The following is a 22,165-nucleotide window of genomic DNA, read 5'->3' as shown; positions in this document are numbered from 1 at the left end:
CGCCGTGATTGGCCCCAGCTCCAGGCGAGCTTTCCCATTGGCCACCGCGCTCACCGTCTTATTGGTCGGGGCGCCGAGGTGGCGCGCTTTACCGTTAGTGCAGGCTCCAGGCCTGCGGGCGCGCGTTCACGGGTCCCGGGTGGGCCGAGCTCGGGTGAGGGCCCCTCGCGGGCGAGGACTCGGAGCAAGTGGGATCCCCGACGGCGCTCCCCGGCCTGCGCCGCCCGCCCGCCCGGCCCGTGCAGGCCGTCCGGGGCCGGGCGAGTAGTCGCCCCCGCCCTGCCCCCCTGCGGGTGCCGCCTCGTCCCTCCCGCGGCCGAGCTGCCCGCTGTGGAGACCGCGCGCGTGTCGGGCTCCCGGAGGCCGGGCCAGGGCGGGGGCGGAGCAGGGCCGAGCCCGCAGGCCGCTCAGGGCCGCCCTCTGGGAGGCTCGCCGGGGCCAGTCCCGCTGCCCGCGTCTCCTTTCCCGTGGCCTGCGGTGCGTGGGGCCTCCTGACACACGCGGGGGTCCCAGCCCCTACTCATCCCCTGGTTGTGGGGATTATCCCCTCAGGCGCCTGCAGTAACCGGGCCTCCCGGCAGGAGAGGCAGATGGCTGGTTAGGACAGGGAGCGTGGCGTGTCCCTCACTGCACTGAACAGAGCCGAGGACGCCCGGAATGCGTCGTGAATTCAGATTATTCCCTATAATTTATCTATTCATTCATTAACTGAGTCTGCTGCTGCAGTCCATATGGATATTCTGTGATTTCCTTTTTAAATGTGTTGCTTAACTCGACTCTTTTACCTTTTGATTTCTTTGTAGCTTAATTCGTCGTTAGCTGTAATTTTACGCTTCAGAGAAGCGTGAAGCTCTGTTGTTGATTCCTCAACAGCGAAGATTTTGGTTTAGGATTGTCCTTAAGTCTTTTCCTACAGTTTGACACTTTTCCCAGGTTAGACACAGTGAACGGCTATGGGAAAAAGTCTATACGTCTTTTTGCAACCTCTTAAGGGTTTTGAAAACATAAATGAATTAATAAACGGTTTGAGTGAATTGGATATGTTTTCGTGTATTTTATATGAATATGTATATATTTGCAGTGAAATTAACTGTATTGCTCAATTATTCTCTTTAGTACTAGCATCACATAGGGAACAATAATCCTATAATTTTAATGGAATTTTTACTTTTACCTGTTTTTAATATTTTTGAAAAAGAGCAAACAAGATACCTAAGATTTAGTGAGCACTACAATGTCTCAAGCATGGTTTCAAGTGCTTTACATGAATTATATAATTTATATATTATATATAAATTATATATAATTTATATATAATTATATATAATTTATCAAGTAAGTAGTATTCCCGTTTTAAGGATGAAGGAGCAGAGGCACAGATCAGTTAAGTAGCTTACCCAAAGGTTCAGTGTGAGTAGCAGTCCCTGAATTCAAACCCAAGTGGTCTGACCCTAGGATCTGATATCTGAACAGCATTAGAGTTTAATTCCTATAGCTTCTCTAGTTTGATGATTTCTTTCTTTTTTTAGACTCATTTAGAATATTAAAGCTAAAAATGTGATTATTTCATATTGTGTAAACATTGTTGCCACCTTTATTAAAGATTGTGAGGGAAGAATGAATACCTGTGCATTGCTCTTACTTCATAAAAATGTAAACCTTTTCTTCTCTTTTCCATTTTTCCATGCAACTCTTCCAGCTATCTCGTGTACCTTGACAGGATGAGGAGGTTTTTGTTACTGTGTGCTACACAGACAGGACAGGCAAAAGCCATAGCAGAAGAAATAGGTGAGCAAGCCACCAAACGTGGATTTTCTGCAGAGCTTCACTGTATTAGTAAGTCAGTTAAGGTAAGAGCCCTTATTCCAGTGGCTTTTACTATGTTGTGTACTTTGAAGTATTTTGATTACTAAGTGATATTTGTTAAACCACAAAGTAGGACAGTAAACGCTGCCATATTTTTTAAAGCCAAAATTTTATTTAATCAACTGTACTGTAAGATTCCTACCAGCTTTTTTTAAAGAAAGATTTATTTATCCCTCCCCTTGCCTCTTGCTCACTGTCTGTTCTCTGTCTCCATTCCCTGCTCATTCTTCTGTATCCGTTTGTCCCCTTTCGTTGCATCATCTTGCTGCGCCAGCTCTCCGCAGATGCAAGCCATCATTTCTCCATGGGTGTGGACCAGCTTGCCTTCACCAAGAGGCCCTGGGACGTGAACCTAAGGCCTGCCATACAGTAGGTGGGAGCCCAATCGATTGAGCCACATCCGCTTCTCCCTACCAGCTTTTTATTATGTGTAAATGTACATTTGGATTACCCTAAGCATTCTCCAAAACCAAAGCAAGAAGTTATTTCTCAGTTTTTTCAATTATAAATGGAAGTCATAATGTATGCTTCTTTATCTCACTGGGTGTCTGTAACAAAACATGAGATGTGTTGTGGAAGCTCTGGAAAACAACAACAAAAACATGAGTTAGTGCATATGTGCAATTTTTAGCTTGTGAATCCTATTTATGTTTCCCCCAAAGCACCTTGCCATTCATTCTAGAGTTCCAACAAGAAAGGGCCACCTGAAATCTTTGAAATAGAATTTAAAGTAGAGGTGTGAGGATCTGGGGAAGATTCAGTTTCTTAAGGCCAGAGACTACTTGTATTTTATGTCCAGCTTCTGCAGAAGTTCCTCTCTGAAGGAATATAGGACCCAACTCAATTCTGTGTTCTCCTTTGATCCTTTTTAGCCCTCTGGATTATACTGTTTCAGGCAACATGGGCTCTAGCAGCAGGCAGGGACTTCTTTATAGCGTAAGATGACATGCAAGTCACTGAGCAGCAGCCCAGTTCAGTACTTCCAAAACCAAACTGCCAGTACTACGTTCTCACTCACACTCAAGTTTACAAACTCATCCAGCTTTTCCACATCTTCAGTTCAGAAGGCTAGACTGTCAACAGCACAGATGAGTTACCAGCCCAGCTCATACAAGGAGACTGCCTAGCTCCTTTGTGCTGCATTGCAAATTGTCTCCAGATGTACTCACTCACAGAGAAGGGGGCCACTGCAGGAGCCACATGAAGAAGCATAATCTGAGGCCATTACTACTAGCAAAGGCAAAATCATTGTGATGGAACACTAGCCCTGTCCTGGCCCCTTGGGGTTGACCTCTCTGACTCAGTCCACTGCTGTGTAACTAAGACTGGGGTGGCAAGGTTTCTCCAGTAATGGCACACGATACAAGTGTCATCTCCTAGCTCTCTGCTTTCTGCTCCTTGGTGGTGCTTTTCAAGGTGAAGTTCCACAAACTCTGTAGCATACAGAACACAATTTGTTGTAACGTCCTGTAAGCATGATGCCATCTGGTCAAAAGTTAGCTGTTATGTCACCATGAAAATAAAATGGATTCCTTAGAACCAAATTAAGTGGTACTCTTGAGGCATTATAAATAGAGACAGCACAATCTTCTATTTGAAATACGTAATGCATAGGGCTGTCATCATGGCCCCTTCTTGGGTTTATTTGTGTTGTGCGCTTGTTTGTGGTTGTTTCTCCCATGCTAGAACCATGCTTGGCATTAGGTTTCCCTGGTTATCTCTCGTTTCAGAACTGTTCCACAGACAAGTGCTTTGATGGCCCTGTCCGTGGCCTTGCAGATGAGAACTCATGTTCACATTTGGCCCAGGACACAGTGATAACTGCTTTGTCTCCTTCTGACTTTCATAAACTGGATGAATGCTTTAGATGGACACTGCAGTGGGGTCCAACTCTGCTTCTCTGGTAAGGCCCAAGGAGAGAGGGAAATGTTAAATTCCCCTGACCTCCTAATGAGCATCGAGGGAGCAAATGCCCTTTGTTTCATTGGCTGGCTCATTTCAGCAGGGAGTGCAGGGCCATACCGTTTTCCCCTCATCCCTGCCCTGATGGTCACTTCTGTCTACATCCCCTAGCCTGGTTAGGAGGAAATGGAAAGGAAATGCAAAACAGGAAGCTGATCGTATTGCCTTGCTGACGTGGTAATTCAAAAATATATCTGGCATTACATCCCTGAAATGCTGTACTTGTTTTGTAGTATACTCTAAGAATTGAAATGGCTCCCCTCGTCATCGTTGCTTCCACCACAGGCACTAGAGACCCACCAGACGCAGCCCGCAAGGTTGTTAAAGAAGTACAGGACAGGACGCTGCCAGCTGATTTCTTTGCTCCCCTGCGATATGGATTATTGGGTAACATTTCCTGCTCTTGCTTTACTGTATTATTACTAGATTTAACTCTGGTGTCTGAAAGCATCTTTCAGAACCATGAAATACAGTTGCAGGGGTTTTGTCTTTTTGGTTTTACTTTGAATATAAAACAAAATATGGAAATAAGTGCATCTTGTGTGAATGCTCCCCCAATCTTCAGCCCACCTCTGCGGAACTCCTTGAGTAGCAGTCTTAACCAAGGGTGCTCATCAAATTCAACCTTGGGTCACTTCCAAAATACTAACTGCTGAACACCACCTTTTGACTCCTTCTGATGTCGAGTGCCTGAAAGGGTAAGCTGTGTCTTGGTGAAAAGCTCCTAGGTGACTATGCAAGGTTCCTTTGTCTAAGAACCATACCTGTAGTGCAGGAGCCTGGTTTGCAATCCTGGCTGCACTTGGGATCCTTGGGGAGTTTTGAGTAAATTCCATGTCCTGGGCCCACCTGCAGTGACTCTGACTGAAGTGTTCTCAGGTAGTGCCCAGAATCAGTTGTTTTGAAAAGCACCCAGGTGAGTCTAATGTCCCTCCTAGATTAAACTGTGCAGTATTGTTTAAAAATATCAAGATCAAGGATCAGCAGGATAAGTACAGCCAGGTGGGGCCCCATGGGGAGGATTCTGGTCCCATATGCATGGCTTGAGGTCTGTGCCCTTCACCTTCAAGAATCCCCCCTACCTATCAGGGGATCTAGCAAGGGTGGAATTTGCTCTAATAAACAGTTGATCAGAAATTTGAGTTTCATGACCCTGACCAAGAATAGTCATGTCTAAACATAGGGGAATATTTTATAGCATTTAAAATTGTTTTACTCAAAGCTTACTAAGGGGGAAAGAGTTATATGAAAATGTTAACTAAAATAAATGGGTTAAAAATACCATTTGTGTGTATGTTAAGATCAAGCCCCATCAAAATGTAACACCAGAATAACAAAATTTAACAGTCACTATATTTAGGTAGTAGGTTTATTATAATTTTATGTTTATATCCTTTCTTGTGTTTTCCAGTTTTCATGAGTGAAAAATATTGCTTAAAAATTCCTCGAAAACTTTATTAAAGACAGACGTCTGCAGCCTGCTCACCTGTTCTAGTCAATCCAGTCCAAGACCCATAGGTGGGCCCCCCACTTCTTAACCCTTTCTTCATTGGAAAGAACATGGTGATAATTAAACATCCAAGAATTTAAGCTTTTAATTTTAAAATTTCTACCAAGTATAACAACAACTTAGTCTGTTTTCTTGCTTGAAATATAGAAAACATTCTTAATTTACTTTAACACAGAAACATTTGTAGCAATTGATTGTTTATACTGCTGCCACACCTATATGTTCTAGATCAGGGATCAGCAAATTGTGTCTGCAAAGGGCCAGATGGGAAATGGTTTGGGCTCTGCCTGCCATGTGGTCTCTGTCACCACTATGTAACTACCATTGGAGCTTGAAGGCAACTTGAATAGTACATGAATCAGTTGACTTGGCAGTGTTACAGTAAAACTTTATTTACACAATAGGTCCAGGGTAGGATTTGCCCCACAGGCTATAGTTTGCAGACCCCTACTCTAATTCAGAAATGTCTAGAAATCCAGGTACTATGTTTTTTCAAAACCTGCCAAATTCTTTAAGGCTTATGAGATATGAAAATGTTTTAAACAGTTCTCAAAAGATATTTGTTTTATTTCAGTTTGTCTTTTGTTTTTATGTCACAAAGTAGAAGGAACATATCTGCATATTTACTATTACTCAAGAAAAAAATTAAGAAAATGGGATCCTATACATTATTTTTCGTTCCATCGATGCGTGCATAGAATATTGTTTTAGGTATTTTATTTATCTGTTCTTTGTATTTTTTAAAGCTATTTTATTTGTTCTCTATCTGCATTAAACTTTATTGTGCACTAAGAATTTATTTGTGCTCTTTTAGGTCTGGGCGATTCAGAATACACGTATTTCTGTAACGGGGGAAAGATGATTGACAGATGACTTCAAGAGCTCGGAGCCCAGCATTTCTATGACTTGGATGTGCAGATGACTGTGGGGTGAGAACAGCGTGCCACAGACACTTGTTTTCCTAATACACACTTTTTTCCACAGCATGAGAGTTAATGAGTTTTGCTTTTTTTTAAAGCTCTTTCACTCAAGAAGGTCAGCTAGAGCTTGATTCACCTCTTGATCTCCTTTTGTTTTAAGGTGTCTCTCCTTCAGTATCTGCTAATGGGAGGAACTAGAGAACATGCCTCCATGTAGTTGCCTTTCTTTTGAAGTATGTATTTGCTACAACTACCCTTTTCTTTAGGACCTTTATGTAAATTGCTTAGGAAACTTAAGAGTGTACCTGGGTGCCCCATCTCCTGTGCACCCCAGGCAAGGCCTGAGGAACAGAGCCGCCCTTGCTGAGAGAGGACAGATCAGTGGGCGGTGGCCTCAGAGGCCCTCCTTGGTGCTCTGTCCCTCACCATTGCAGCGTCCATTTGCCGCCTCAATTTCTGTGTTCATGACTTCTGTTTGATCTTGTTTTTACAACTTGATAAAGTTGTCAAAACTTCACCCTGAGACCTCTGGCTCAGGTCCTCCTCACGTGTTTATTCAAAGATCTGACAGGTGCTGCCCTCTGACACACTTGTCCCTGGCCTTTAACTGTTTCAGCTGGTGATAGCACTCACACCCTCACATTTGTTTTTGTTTTGTCTTCTTACTTGATGCATGTATTAAATGAATTTTCACTCATAAGAGATGTATTTACCAATGACAAATTTGCTATTGTCTTGCATTTCTACATATTACCACTTTACTTTCGTGTTCAGAGACACTTGTTATGTTTTCACTGAAGTCATACCTATTGTCCACTTCTTCCTTTATATTCTGTAGCTGGATGCTGTGTATTTTTCCCATATTCTTTTTGTACATATATTTGATTGTGACAAACCTCTGTCACATTTTCAAGCATGTCATGTTTTAGTTTTGTCCCTTGATGTTGTTTGTTTTTTGCAAGAACCTCATTGACATTCACTGTTTAATAATATTTTCAAGAAGACGTCCTTGCTTAACATGCCCCCACATAGTAGGGGTGAAGAGTGTGGACTCAGTTGATCTCCCACTTCCTGACTGACACCTTGGTCAAGTGATGCGACGGTTTGCTCGGTCGGTAGAGGTGGGGTCTGGCTGCGGACGAGGGGTCGGTCCAGCTCTGGACGAGGGGTCGGTCCCACTTGGGACGAGGGGTCGGTCCCACTTGGGACGAGGGGTTGGTCCGGCAGCAGACGAGGGATCGGTCTCACAAGGGGTTGCTCGGTTCGGCTGACGGGGTCGCCCGGAGAAGCCAGCGACGAAGGGGTCGCCTGGAGAAGCAGGCGACGAACTGGGGACAAGGGAGGCCAGGCCCTTGTCGGGGGCTCTCAGGACTGGAGGGCGCACGGCAGAAGAACTACCGCGGAGACAAGGTAAACACGCAAGTCCACTTTATTGAGGGAGAGGCAACAGTTTTATAGGGGCTGGGGAAGGCTGATTGGTCGAAGCCACGCCCTGTTCTGATTGGTTGCCGGTGAAAGGTCAGTGGGCGGTACTGGATGGGGGAGGGGTGGTGGTTAGGGATTGGCTGTCGCTGTTGCTGGGGGAAGGGGCAGGGTTTAGGGATTGGTGGCTGCTGTTGCTGGGGTTGAGGGCAGACTTGAGTTTCCCGCCCACGCCTGGCTGTTGCTGCTGTCGGGGGAAGGGAAAAGGGTGGGCTGGATTTTTCCGCCCTGCGCCTGCGCAGGGAGAAAGAAGAAGAAGGGTGCTGCCCCACAGGCATCGGGTGGCGCCATCCGGGAGGAGGGGCGGCCGCGGAAGCATGGCTGCCGAGAAGGGGAGACCCGAGGGCACTCTGCGCCCATGCCGAGTTCCTTTCAGGGGTGGCAGTGAGTCCGACCAGCCACCCTATTATGGGGGCAGCGGCTTGGCCTACCGCGGCTGCTCCCCCGCCAGGCCAGCAAACCACACTTCAGCCGGACTGGTGACCGCATTTCCCCCTTCTTTTCAAATAAGGGCCAGGATGGCAGCAGCAACAAGTAGCCGAGGCCCAAGAGGCAGTAAGCAATGAGGGAAGTGGGGCTGAAGAGGGAGGTGAGTATGACGGGGATACAAATGTACAATTTGGGGGGCGGTATCTTGCCGTTGCAAGCAAGGGTGGCCAATGTCCAATTCCCGTTGATCTCGGTGGCTATAAGGTCTATCTGTTGTTAAAAGTCCAGGATGATAGCGCATTACAGGTGGTTGATCTCTTCTTGGTGGCGAAGAGCGGCAGAGGCAGACTGTGTGATGGTCTGGAGGATCGCAGTGGTGAGGACAAGTTGCATCAGGGCACCAGCGACGGTGGTGGCGGCAGCGTCGGGAGTGGTGGAGACGTAGGCGAGGACAATAAGAAGGCCAAAGTCTTCACGGGTGCGAGAGAGGCCGATGTTAATGGGGCGGGCCGACATGGGGCGGCCCAATCTGCAACGCAGTAGGGGTTCAAGCGAAAAAAGGAGGGGGGCGGGGGACGAGAAAGGACGCTTTGGATGGCTGAGAAGAGGAGTGAGGTCGAGACAGGAGGAAGCTCCGCAGAAGTATGGGGAGCTGTTAAAAGCAGAAACGTTATTAGATGCTAGAAAGCAGGCCGCAGGCCGGGGAAAGCAGGTTGCGGGCCGTTTCGCGGGGCTGGAGCTGCTTGAGAGCGATGGCGGCATGGGGGGCCATGGTTACAATCTTCTGGGGTGGTAGTGGCTAGACAGATGGCGGAAAATATTATCAAGAAAGCAAAGGTTATGAGAAAGAAATAGAGTATTAAAGGCTGTGGGGGAAGTGAGAAGATCATTTAGAGGATAGGGTTGAGAATGGTATGTTTAAGACAGAAGCTTTGTGGTTTGTAGGAGACTGCTTTATAAACGAAGGAGAATGAGGGCAGTAAATATAGTAACGATAGATAGGAAGATGACAGTGAGGAGGAGTCTTTGTTTAAGGTTTCAATCGTCCGGCGCAACAGTGGCTAGGCCGATAGCGAGGGGTGTTGCTAAGTAGACAATGGCTGCAAAGACAAAATCATCCTCTGTTTCCTTAAGAATAACTTTTCTTTAAATACTTAGTAGCATGCAATATTAGAAACCGTTTCCTAAAAGCAAGTTGGCAGGGGAGCTTGGTTGCTGTTAATCTTTCCTGTTACAAAATTACCTTTTATTATTATTATCATCAATTTAGTTTTATATATATACATTTAAGAATGACCTTTTGGAATTAGCCATTTAATACCTTAATGTAAACTATTGAAGATAAATTTTATCTTTACAGAACACATTCCCTTACGTAAAGTTATCACAATACCTTTTACACTTGCCGCATGCAAATTAAATTTCAAGAGTTTATGAAAAATTAGCCATCCTACTTTAGGACAAAATACGTCTTTTTGCAAAACTTATTACATTTCCGTTAGCATTTTTACAAACTTTTAACCTTTTTAATATTCATATAAGTTTTACATTCTTTATATTATCCTGTGAAGAAAAATAAGTTATTCATTTTAATCTAGGCAAGAACAACTTTTTATGAAGATGTACAGTTAATTTTGTTAATTAAGACTTACAATTTTTTTTAAATTGTAGATATCTTATTAACATTTAAACTTATGTATTAATATAATAAACTTAAGTATTAATATAAGCGCTTATTTAATTTTTGGCCATTTGAATAGAGCTCTTTTAAAGATTTCTGGTAATTTATATTTACCGTCCGGAGGTATCACAATATACGTTGACATTGAACGAACAGACAGACAAACACAGAACAATTACAACACATTAACAGAAATATATAATTTATTTACAGTTGACTCATAATTCTTACTTTCTTGGTATAGCTGCTTTTAAATCTTTTTTTATATAGCATATCATAGATTATACCCTTCAAGATTTTTTCTGGACTTTATGTTGCCTGTAATAAGCCAGGAGGGAATCTTTTACCTTCCTGCTCCACAGCAAAAGTGACCCTATCTATAAGGCGAGTATAGGTGTCCGGGTCCCAAAGCTGACACGTGGTAAGCCACGGATTAAAGGGGAGAAGAAGGTCCCAGTACACTTGAAGCTGTTTCAAAGAGATCTTACACCGGTGAGTGTCTAGGAGACCGGCAAGAGCCCGAACTTGTGGGGCTTGCTTAGCAGATAGGATGTTACCCATTGCTAATGGCCTTTTGGAGCCGATAAGAAAAGGGGCCCTTACCTTGAGAGCGCGGCGATGGGAGCCGAGGTGCGCGGTGAGACGAGGGGTCGGAGCCGGTGGGGCTCCGACGGTGGTCGCGGGCCAAGAGAAGGCCCCGACGAGGGGAGGGCGGGACGACGAGCAGTGGAGCAAGGCAAAGGGGAGCAAGCGCAGAAGGGAGGAGGCAGAGGTGAAGGCAGGGGTGGAGGTGCTCAGGCACGTGCTCCTGAGAGTTTTATTGGCGCCTCTTAATCATAGCGGGTCGGTATAAGCCCCCGACATGGAAGGAGAAAGCCATCCAGCGATTCTCCCAGACCGCCGTGGATCGTATGAGGTCGCCAAGGTTCAGGAGCAGCAATGCAGAGCGAAAAGATAGGGGTGAGAAGAGAGGAGAGCGTAGGGCTATGGTAGGGTTACTTCAGACGTGCAAGCGCGTGCTCCCGAGAAATCCAAGGCTCCTCTTAATCATAGCGGGTCGGTATAAGCCCCCGACATGGAAGGAGAAAGCCATCCAGCGATTCTCCCAGACCGCCGTGGATCATATGAGGTAGCCAAGGCTCAGGTAGCAGCAATGTTGCACGAGAGAAGTCCCATGGTGAGAAGAGGGGGGGGGGGGCGCCAGGTTATGGAGTGAGGCTGTGGTGGGGTTGCCTTGCCCCACGTTGTGCTGTGGTGGGGTTGCCTTGCCCCACGTTGGGCGCCAACTGCGACGGTTTGCTCGGTCGGTAGAGGTGGGGTCTGGCTGCGGACGAGGGGTCGGTCCAGCTCTGGACGAGGGGTCGGTCCCACTTGGGACGAGGGGTCGGTCCCACTTGGGACAAGGGGTTGGTCCGGCAGCAGACGAGGGATCGGTCTCACAAGGGGTTGCTCAGTTCGGCTGACGGGGTCGCCCGGAGAAGCCAGCGACGAAGGGGTCGCCTGGAGAAGCAGGCGACGAACTGGGGACAAGGGAGGCCAGGCCCTTGTCGGGGGCTCTCAGGACTGGAGGGCGCACGGCAGAAGAACTACCGCGGAGACAAGGTAAACACGCAAGTCCACTTTATTGAGGGAGAGGCAACAGTTTTATAGGGGCTGGGGAAGGCTGATTGGTCGAAGCCACGCCCTGTTCTGATTGGTTGCCGGTGAAAGGTCAGTGGGCGGTACTGGATGGGGGAGGGGTGGTGGTTAGGGATTGGCTGTCGCTGTTGCTGGGGGAAGGGGCAGGGTTTAGGGATTGGTGGCTGCTGTTGCTGGGGTTGAGGGCAGACTTGAGTTTCCCGCCCACGCCTGGCTGTTGCTGCTGTCGGGGGAAGGGAAAAGGGTGGGCTGGATTTTTCCGCCCTGCGCCTGCGCAGGGAGAAAGAAGAAGAAGGGTGCTGCCCCACAGGCATCGGGTGGCGCCATCCGGGAGGAGGGGCGGCCGCGGAAGCATGGCTGCCGAGAAGGGGAGACCCGAGGGCACTCTGCGCCCATGCCGAGTTCCTTTCAGGGGTGGCAGTGAGTCCGACCAGCCACCCTATTATGGGGGCAGCGGCTTGGCCTACCGCGGCTGCTCCCCCGCCAGGCCAGCAAACCACACTTCAGCCGGACTGGTGACCGCAAAGTGACTATTATATGTCCTGTGCTTTGTTTTCTCCTCCTATGATATAGATAAAATAATACACACTAGGTAAGGCTTTTGGCCAATTAAATGAATGAATGAACATTATCATCTTAGAACAGTGCCTGCCCTGTAGTGATTATTAGAGTTGTGTATATTGTTACCATCTTACTGTTTCCAAGTTGTGAGAATGGAATTTTAAATGTATCTGATTGGACCCATAATTTTATAAACTTCCCTTTCCAAAAACTCCTCAGTGATGGATGTGATGTGTAACCAAATTTAGAACTGTGTACCATGTGCACACCTAATGAGTTCCATGAAATTGTAGCCTGATTCATAATAAGACAGAGGTCTAAAATGTGCCTCTTCTTATGCCATTTAGCTTTTTGAATTGGACTTTGGTACCTTCTTTGAGTTTTGATTTAAAATGATGAGAACGTCATTTCCAAGATCCCTCTCAGTCTCTCCTTTTCATTGACTCTACTCAGACTTTCTCTGTTTAGGGAGTATGGGGGATGTTATTGTTTGAGGTGTCTCTTTTTTTGTAATGTACCTACATGATTCATTTAATTTTCCTAAAAGATTACTCTTCTCCCTCCCCCACCTCCCCTTCATCCCGTGGTGGTCAGCCTCCCTGGAAGTGTTACTAAATAAATTGTTCAGAACTGACAGAAGTTTGAATTGTTTATTTAGTCAAAAGACTTGGAGTGATTACTTAGTGATGTTTTATTCTATAGCAGGGATTCTTAATCTTTTTTTCCCCATGCACCCCTTTGCCAGTCAGGTGAAAACCACAGACCCCTGACCAAGTCCAGACTATACTGTGTATTAATTAACACATACATCACACGTGCACCAACAGCCCCCACAAGAATAATATTTTTTTTGGATTTCAATTCAAAGAGGGACTCCATGTTAAGAACCCCTGATTTATAGGAAAGAGAAGGTTAGTAAGTTGTCTAAGCAGAAAAAGATGATGCCCTTGATGTAATGACTACCTGTGAGGTTTAGAGTAGACTTGGATTTTGGTTGAGTTCTGTTAGTCACATCAGCATATAGCATGCCTCTTTAGAATGATGACTTCTGAAAAACAAAAGTTTTTTGAAATTATTAAATGTATTTTAGGAAATTAAGAGGAAATCCTATATCCTGTTATGAAAACATCTTCATTCTTTTTCTGATCTTTATAGTTGTATGTATATTTTTATAGCATCAAAACTAATGAACACATATATCCTACCTTTTTAAAAACTTAATTGTTCATGTAGGTATTTTTTGCATCTTGAGTAGTCTTCATTTTTAAGAAATGGACAGACTCTGCCATCATCCCACTGGTATAGATTTATGATAGATAACTTAGGTTTTTAATTTATTTATATAATACGGGTTAGAGCTCATGTTTATGCCATGGATTGATGGACTTTGGGCTGCCCTCACAAAGCATTTTATGTCAAGTAGAGGAAAAGAGGACATGAGTGGAACTCTCACAATGGCATCTAAGGCCTCCTTGAGGACAGGCTCTGCTGAACCAGAATTATTACACCTTGAGTTACAAATTGAATGTCTGAGATTAGGTGATTCATGAAGAAAGGATTCCGAGGTTTTGGAACAAAATGCAGCCAACAACAGTCGGTCGAATGCTTTCACTGAAGACTTTGAGTCCTCCCTTACCCATTCAGTGCCCCCACTTTCACAGGCTTCTCTGAATATTCCTGCTTTACCACCAGAATATTTACAGGTACATCTGTAGGAGTCTGTTAGACAAGTAAGCAGTGTAGCTTTCTGCTTTATACTGTGTAATGTTGATTTACCATGGGTGTTAATTTTGTTAACAAACAGGGATCAACTATAGTCTGCAGGCCTGCCACCTGATTGTGTAAATAGTTTTATTGGAACTTTGGGCCAAGCTCATTCCCTTACACATTGTCCATGGCTGCTTTTTGCAGAAAAAATTTAGCCATCTCTGCATTACAGAAGTGTTTATATTATTACATTACTTTGTTCTTGAAGAAGTAATGGTTAAGAGGTCAGCATCTCCATTATTTTAGATAGTTAACTTCTTAGTTTCTCGTTATAGATGTAAGTGGTACAGAGTGAACTGTGGACTATTAGCAAATTTATTTCAACAGCTAAACTTAACAAGCCTATTTACAGTAGATTTTTTTCCAGAATGATTTTTGGTGCCATGGGATGCCCCACTTTGGAGTTCATTCATTTTGTAGGTGGATGATATCTGAGAGACGCACTCTTTGTCCATATTTTTTTTTTCCTCAAAGAGTACTTTCTCATTCACAAATAAATGTAAATTTTTGAACATCAAATTGAGTAATAATTCCTTCCCACTATTGATAGTGGATACTCTGAACATCCTTTTCACATGCTTAAATAAATAAATCAGTGCAGCCACTCTTTTATTATAGGGCTTTCTGCTTTCTTTTATTAATGAGGAAAGTCTTAAAGACTTTGAGAAGCAATTTGATTCCAGCGTCCTAGTATAGTAGAACTGTTTTGCATAAACCTAATGTGATAGCATTTTTTATCATCTAATTTTTTATTATCACCCTAAAAGATTCAAAGAAAGAAGTTTTATTTATTTTTTTACAGCCACAAGTGTGAGTTATTAGTTTGTAAACTGTTTAATTATGCAACATAATTACAGCAAAAGATCCTACTGGCATTTTTATCAGGGTTGAGAACTGACACACCTGACTCTTGGGGAGCAGCTCCCCTACCTGCAGGCCTCAGGTTAATGTATGGTGGAGGGATGGAGTGTCTGAGTAACCTGACAATGCTGAGTTGTTGGGAGGGTCTGTTAAGAGTTATTTTTTTCATGGTGAGTTCATTAAATAGGCTTGAGCTATTAGTTGATAATGGAGTTAAAAATTTTTTAAAATCTGAACTATTTAAGCAACACTTTGAGTGTTCTAATGAAAAGATAGACTCAGAGGGCATACTAGTCATGCAAATGGGTGCTGACGCAAAGTACCATAATCTGTTGGCTTTTTAAAGGGTATTTATTTGGAGTAGAAGCTTACAGTTAGCAGGCCATGAATCCTAAGTTACTTCCCTCAACAAAATCTTTTGCCACATTTTGGAGCAAGATGGCTGCCGACTTCTGCCAGGGCTCAGGCTTCCTGGGTTTCTCTCTGAGACCAGCCCCTCTGTTTTCTCCACAAGACCAGCTGTAGACTATGAGGCTTTCTAGGCTTTGCCTCTCTCCACAAGGTGAGCTGTAGATGCTCAACTCTCTCTTTTGGGGCCTTCTGCTGTGTCTAAGGAGCTGTCTCTCTTCCACTCTGTTCTTCCTGGGCTCCAGCTGAAAATTCCAACATCAAAATCTCCCACATCAAAATCTCCAACTCTGTCTTTTGCCATGTCTTTTATCTTTGAGTCCCTACCCACCAAGGGGTAGGGAGTCAACACTCTGATGATGGGGCCCAATCAAAGCCCTAATCATAATTTAATCATTCCCAGGTACAGACCAGTTTACAAACATAATCCAGTGTGTATTTTTGGAATTCATAGCTCTATCAAACTGCTACAGAGGATAACAGGTTGGAAAAATAACAAAAGTAGTGTAAGATAGAAAAGATTGTTTCTATTTTACAAATGCAGAGAGTAAATAGTGGAAATATAAACTGTTACACGTGAGTTGATCAATATTTTCCAAACGTCCTGATGCCGGGTTCAATAATAGAGCTGCTCTTCATCTCCCATTTCCTGTGGGTGCTCTGGGGCTGTTTTACCTGGAGCTCCCAGTGTCCAAGGCAGTGGCTTTCACTGGGGTTCTGGGTCAGCATCCCTAGAGCTTGTCCCTGCCCCTCCTTCCTGTCCTGGCAAGTGATCTGCTTTCTGTCCGTACAGTTTTGCTTTTTTTCAGAATGCCGTACCAATGGAATCATAGTGCTCAGTGTTTTAAGTCTGGTTTCTTTCACTGAGCATAATACATTTGAGATTAGTCTTTGTTCTTGCTTGTGTCTGCAGTGTGTTCCTTTTTTATTGATAGGTAGTGTTCCATTGTGTATACTATAGTTTATCTGTTCACAGATTGAAGGGTGCATGGGTTGTTTCCAGTTCCTGATGAATAAGAGTAAAACCGCTATAAACATTCAGGTGCACGCTTTTTCCTTTTCATTTTTCTTGGGTAAATGGCTAGGCATGAGATTGCCAGCTTGTACGTTCAGTGTATTTTTACTTTTATAAGAAATTCCCAAGCTGTTTTCCAAAGTGGCTCTACCATGTTACATTTCCCCCAACAATGTGTAAGAGTTCCAGTTGCTCTATGTACTTGTCAGTAGAGGCATTGCCAGGATTTTTAACTTTAGCTGGTTTTAATTTGTAATTTTCTTATTCTTATTATTGGTTTTGTTTACATTTCCAGTTAATGACAAATGATGTTGAACATCTTTTCATGTTTTGGATTGCTATCCATGTTTCCTTTGGTGAAATAAAGTTTGGCTTTTTTGACCATTTTATCTTGTGTTGTTTGCTTGTTAAGTTGTAAGAGTACTTTATATATTCAGGATATTGTCTTTAGTCAGATACGTGTTTTGTAAATATTTTCACCTAGACTGTGACTGGTCTTTCCATTCTCTTAACAGTTTCTTTAGCAGAGCAGAAGTTTTAAAATTTTTAATGCAGTTTATCAGCGTTTTTCTTTTATAATCCATTTATTGCTGTATCTGAGAAATCTTTGCCTAACCAAAGGTCACAAAGATTTTCTACTTTGTTTTCCCCAGAAGTTTGATTGTTTTAGGTTTTCCATTTGTATCTTGATTCAGTCTTAGGTAATTCTTGTGTAAGGTGTATCACTCAGGCTTTGTATTTTTTGCGTATGTATATTCAGTACCGTTTGTGGTAAAGACTGTCTTTTTTCTGTTGAATTAACTTTGCGACTTTGTGAAAAATCAGTCACATACATTGGTTTATTGCTGATCTCTCTGTTCTGTTACATTGGAGACTATTCTTTTGTGTTTCTGTTTCCAGCTGCTAAAACAAATGCCGTGCAGTGGGTTGGCTTAACAGCAGGAATTCAGTGGCTCACAGTTTCAGCAGCTAGACGCCTGGCTTCCTCCCAAGGTTGGCTCTTCCAGCTGGCTAGCAGCCTGGGGGCTCCTTGGCTTTTTCTTTCCTATGGCAGTGCTCATGGGGGCATCTTGCCCTTTTTCTTCCAGGTTTGGTTGACTTGCAGCTTCTTCCGTGGCTTCTTTCTCCTTCTGACTTTCCCTCTGCTTAGAAAGGACCCCAGTTAATCCTGCTTGGAGCCCAGCCTGATGGAGTTAGGACCCTGCTTACCTGAAGAACCGTGGAAGAGACCACTCACTAAGGGTCCACACACCAGCATGCCAACCAGGGCCAGAAACGTGTCCCATTGGGATCCAGAATTCACTCCACCATACTTTGTCAAAAGTGTACTGCCTTGTTCACTCTGAAAAATGAGGCTTGCAATCAGGTAATGTAAGTGTTCCAGCTTTATTCTTCATTTTCAAAATTGCTTTGGCATTCTATTTAATTTTTAATGGATATTTCTCTAGAGTTGTTTCCTTGTATTTTAAGTAGAAATGGACAAAGATTTTTTTTTTTAATAACTATCATCATTAGTAGTAGTATTCGGTGCTGGCTTATGCCCTCTTGAAGCATTTAGGACTGTTTGTTTTCTTTGCAAATCTCCTCAGACTACTATTCATTTTTTACCTCTCTTGTTAACTATAGTGTCTTTGTATTTTTTTAAAATGTTTTTATTTTGCCCGCACTAGGTATAGTTGTCAGTACATACTCTTGAATGAAATTCACAGACACATCCCCCAAAAGGACTTAAGACCCACTTTTAAAAAGTTTTATTTTTACTGGAGAAGTTGTGAGCCTAGGAGCTGTAATGTCTTCTAATACTCCCTGTGTGCCTCTAGCAGTACCCCCTTTCTAATTTACTCTCTCTGTTGAGGGTTTAACATTGTTAGCAATATATCTATCTAGAATGACCAGCTGGTCCTAGGCTAATTCCCTGCAGCTGTAGGTGTGAGCTGCAGTAGTGTGGTACGGCATGGGCTCCTGGGCCGCCTGCTGACTCAGCTTGCTTGTGCCCTGGGGACCTAGTTTGGCTCAAAACTGAACCAGCTGGCTCCAGGTCCTAAAGGGATTGCTGCTGAGTTGGCCCACCCTGGCTTGGCAGTTCCCACAGCTTTTGTGATGGGCAGTCCTGGACTTGTGATCCCACTGTGGGCCTTGCTCAGATGCTCTCTCTCTCCCAGGGCCCTGTTGTACCTATCAGGAGTGGATTTCAAAAGACTGTAATTCTCTGCTGCAGTTAGCATGGCCCTGCTCCAGAATGCCGGGGCCTGCACTGAGATACTCCCCTTGGGGCTCACCTGCATGGCATCTTTGCCCCATCACTGACCTGTAATAGCATGCGGTCTTCTCTACTGTGTAGTTCAGGGCAGCAACAGGACCTTTTAGAGCACAGTCACCTGGGCCTGCTCCACTCAAGCAGCCTTTCTGCTCCCAGGTGTGGAACGGGCTGCCCCAGAGCCTGAAGAGGCCCTCCAGACTTGTTTCTGCGTGGAGTGAGATCCAAGATGCAGTACTACGTTGTTGACTTGGGATGGGATGTCCTGCCTACCAGACTACTGGACTTAGGCCCTAAAGGTAGCATGGATGTGGCGGCCACTCAGTCTGCCTCACTAAGGTTGACTTCCCACCTCCTGGGTGCTGGCCTGTGAGCTGCTGCTTGCTCACTGTCTGATTGGCCTAATGTCATTGATGTAGTGAGCTAGTACACTGTTCTGCTGAATGTCCAGATGCTCCAGATTTATTTAGCCTATCTTATGTAAGAGCAGGTAAGTGCACTATCACAGTCCTGGGGCAGAATTGTGAATGTATGCCCTTGTCTGTTCCAAGTGAATGTGAACTGAATCTAATCCTCTTTCATTGTAGGAATGGTAGAAAGGGTGCATTGGGTAAATCAGTGGCTACATCCCATGGACCTGAGGCCAAGTCAGTCTGCCTTAGCAAAGAAATCATATCTGACATGGAGGCCACCGTTGGAACTACTAGTTGAGTTTGCAGTAGCTCAATCCCCAGAATCCATCTGGTATTCACAGAGACCAGATCAGCAAATTAAATGGAGATGTGGTGGAGACGCTCCCCCATAACCTTTAGGTTTTTGAGGATCTTATTGATTTCTACCATTTTTCCCAGAGTGTTACATATATGCTTTTTTAAAAAAAAAATTCTATCTTAGTGGGAGGAAGAGTGGTGTGAAATTTGGAGTCTTCCTCTTGGACTTCTCCACCAGGATCACTCTACCCACAGGTCAGGAGTTCAGTGCTGGCTGGTACCAACGCCCGGGTGTGATGATTCTGATTATACATTCAAAGGCTCAGGAAATGACCCCTGTGGGGTCTTGCCTTCCGTGGACCTACTGGATTGGACTGGGACAGAACTGCCCTTACTGCCTGGCCCCAACTGTTCTTACTCTGGTCAGTGGGCCACAGGGACCCTCTTGATCCCCGGGTATCAACATCAGCACGGTCCTTCTCTTAACACTCTTGAAGCATTTGGTAGCTCCATTTTCCCTCTGAAGGGACTGGGAATCCTTACTGAATGCAGAGTCCTTCCCTTGGGACTGCTCTCTCCTTCAGTCACTGAACTCTAGGACTGGAAGCTGGACAAGGACTGGGATCTTAGGCAGCTGCCCTCAGTTTCTGGTCATCCACCCTTGATTTGTCTTCATTTTAAGTATTGATCCAGTGCCCTTGTTGGCTGCTCATTTGTTTTTGGCCCTAGAGCCTCTTAGTCCTCTTGGCCATCTCCATTAATTCTAAGGGTCAGGTCACTCCAGCCCTCCCACTTACTGAGGTAATTGTGCGACCTGGTATGGCTGGCTATGTACTGTCACCTGGACTGTGGGGAGCCCCCACTGAACCCCTCAGACTCATGCTGCTGTCCCCAGCTTGGTCTTGGTGGCCTTGATAACTGCCCTCTGGTGTTGTCACAGAGCATCTCCATCTGCATCCTTTTGGCTTAAGGGGTGAAAGGACTCAAGATGTTCAGCTGCGGGGGCCTCTCCCATGTGTCAGAGTCCCCTTTTCTCCCATGTAAGGCTGGTTTTAGCTTTCTCTCCCCTCAGGCTTCAGGAGATGAGAGCCCCATCCTCTGGCCTTCAGCTCCAAACTCCAACTCTAGCTTCTTTCTTGGGCCTCTCTGGCACAGTTTTCACAACCTGGGTTCTGGAAGTCAGGCTATGAGGTGCATCTTAGGGCATCCCTGAGGAATGGAGGGGTGGCGGCACTGTCCACTGTGAGTCGCTGAGCTGTGATGCAGGCTCAGCAAAGTCCCTGCCATGCCTACGGGGTCTCTGGAGCTATGTGGACCTTCAGAGGCACAGAGGCACTGTGCCTTTATGGTCATGGATAGGTGCTTGGACATGGGCTGTCTCTGAGCAGGGGTGTGAGCTGAGGTGCTGAAGGCTCTCGGGTGCCTGGTGCCGAGGGCCATGTCCGGGCAGTGCCCCTGCCTTTGCTGGAGCCTGAAAGCAGGTGGGTGGTGCCTCATGGTCCTTGCCACATTCTACTCCTGCCCTGACCCCTCTCCCAGCTTCCCACTAACACTTTGCAAAGTTAAGTGACTAGCACCTCTTAACCTGTAGTTTTCTAGTTTAAAACTTGAACAACTAGTTAGGAAAGGGGTGGAGTTCTAGTACAGAATTGGATTTCTTTGTGGTTACCTGAGACCTGTGTTGTCCTGTGTGGGAGCCACGAATCACGTGGAGTAGTTACATGTAAGGTGAAGAAAACTAGATAAAATGCAAGAATTCAGTTTCCATGACCATCTGTCCATACACGTTCTAGCCATCTTGAAACATCTGTCCTTTCTTATAGGACACCTTTCCTGAAACATTGACATGAATACCATTTCCTTCTTCATAGTTAATTAGAAGACTACTAGGCCTTTTCTGGAAAATGCTAGCTTCTGGTGTTCTCAGTATATATTTCAGAAATTCCAATGTCTACTAGACAAGTACTTAGAAATATACATAAGCTTCTTTATGAATGAGTAAGTTTTTGAAAAATAATGTCTGTAGTCATTTACCCTAGAAGACAATGCTTAAATGGCCAGGGCATTTTATAAGATCCCATAGGTAAGCTACTTGGTTTAGCACTGGTATAATTGAAAATTGTATTGAGTTATGTGTCACACCTTTTGTCTTTCAAGGGGAAAAGCCAAGCATCTGTGATGTCAGTGAATTCAGTTTTTCAAGTTCCAATTTCAAAGGCAGTTCAACTCACTACAGATGACGCCATAAAATCCCCTCTGCTGTTAGAATTGGACATTTCTGTAAGTTACAGGTGATTTCTCAGCACAGTTGAATTTTCCGGACAGTTCTCTTAAGAAAGAGGCAGGCAGGGTATGCTCTTACACAGGCGGAAAGACGAGGTCTCTGAGCACATCTGGCCTTGTGGTCCTCGATCTGTCAGCTTGTCTTCCCCTCCCTCATGCCTGTTTCCCTTCCATGATGTGCAGAAGTGCAGGTGAGAGGTGACCCTTGAAATGATTTAACAGTTGAACAGTGCTGCTGCCTTCCTCATTAAACCCTGAAAGAACAAAGGGATCAGAACAAACCTTTACATATAAGAGACCCAGGAAAGACCTTTATCATCTCAGGTTGACCAGCTTGTTAGAAATAGAGCTGACTCTAGACAGTCACGTCAAGGTTAATTTCTCAGGCTGTGGTTCTCAGATTCCTTTGAGATCAGGGAAGAAATTATGACCTTCTTTGCAGAAAAATGGTACGATATTATATAAAACCTTTTGCAAATACTTTTGGGGGCTCATGTACTACCACTTTTAACTCCCTTCCTCCCACACACACTCCCACCCAAATCCATGGACCTCAACTCCAAAACTTGGTGTGTGATCCTGAAACTTCAGTGCTCGAGTGCATCTTCAGTCATTTAGTTCAGGCCATTGTTTGATGTAGGTCCTCAGATTTCAAGGGGTTGTGCTTTTCAGGGGAGTAAAAGCATGTCATGTCTCTCCACTTGGATTTAGTTCAACTTCCAAATAGGAGGAAAATATAACAGTTGTCACAGCTGGGTGTTTTTGCTTGCATTCTAGTGAGTAGCTCCATGTTTGTTTCCACCTTTTGAATAAGC

The 22,165-nt window shown here is 44.7% G+C and overlaps 1 long non-coding RNA gene across 3 annotated transcripts in view; it reads left to right on the top strand.

Moving 5' to 3' along the window:
* Positions 1–76: 76 nt before the first annotated feature.
* Positions 77–22,165, top strand: part of LOC101427938 (uncharacterized) — a 34,653-nt gene continuing 12,564 nt past the window's right edge. The window contains exons 1-9 of one of the 3 annotated variants that reach the window (XR_011649167.1): positions 86–154; positions 1,700–1,850; positions 2,141–2,239; positions 3,597–3,769; positions 3,869–4,005; positions 4,114–4,215; positions 4,394–4,526; positions 5,240–5,346; positions 6,153–6,267. This is a non-coding gene — a long non-coding RNA (uncharacterized lncRNA). Of the gene's footprint in view, positions 189–1,699; positions 1,851–2,140; positions 4,216–4,393; positions 4,527–5,239; positions 5,347–6,152; positions 6,268–22,165 lie in introns of all 3 variants that reach the window. The other 2 variants (XR_009186408.2, XR_009186409.2) reach the window with 2 other exon arrangements.

The sequence above is a fragment of the Dasypus novemcinctus genome, chromosome 7 (assembly GCF_030445035.2).
Source record: "Dasypus novemcinctus isolate mDasNov1 chromosome 7, mDasNov1.1.hap2, whole genome shotgun sequence".
Lineage (NCBI taxonomy): Eukaryota > Metazoa > Chordata > Mammalia > Cingulata > Dasypodidae > Dasypus > Dasypus novemcinctus.
This window is presented reverse-complemented; position numbering and strand designations above follow the sequence as displayed.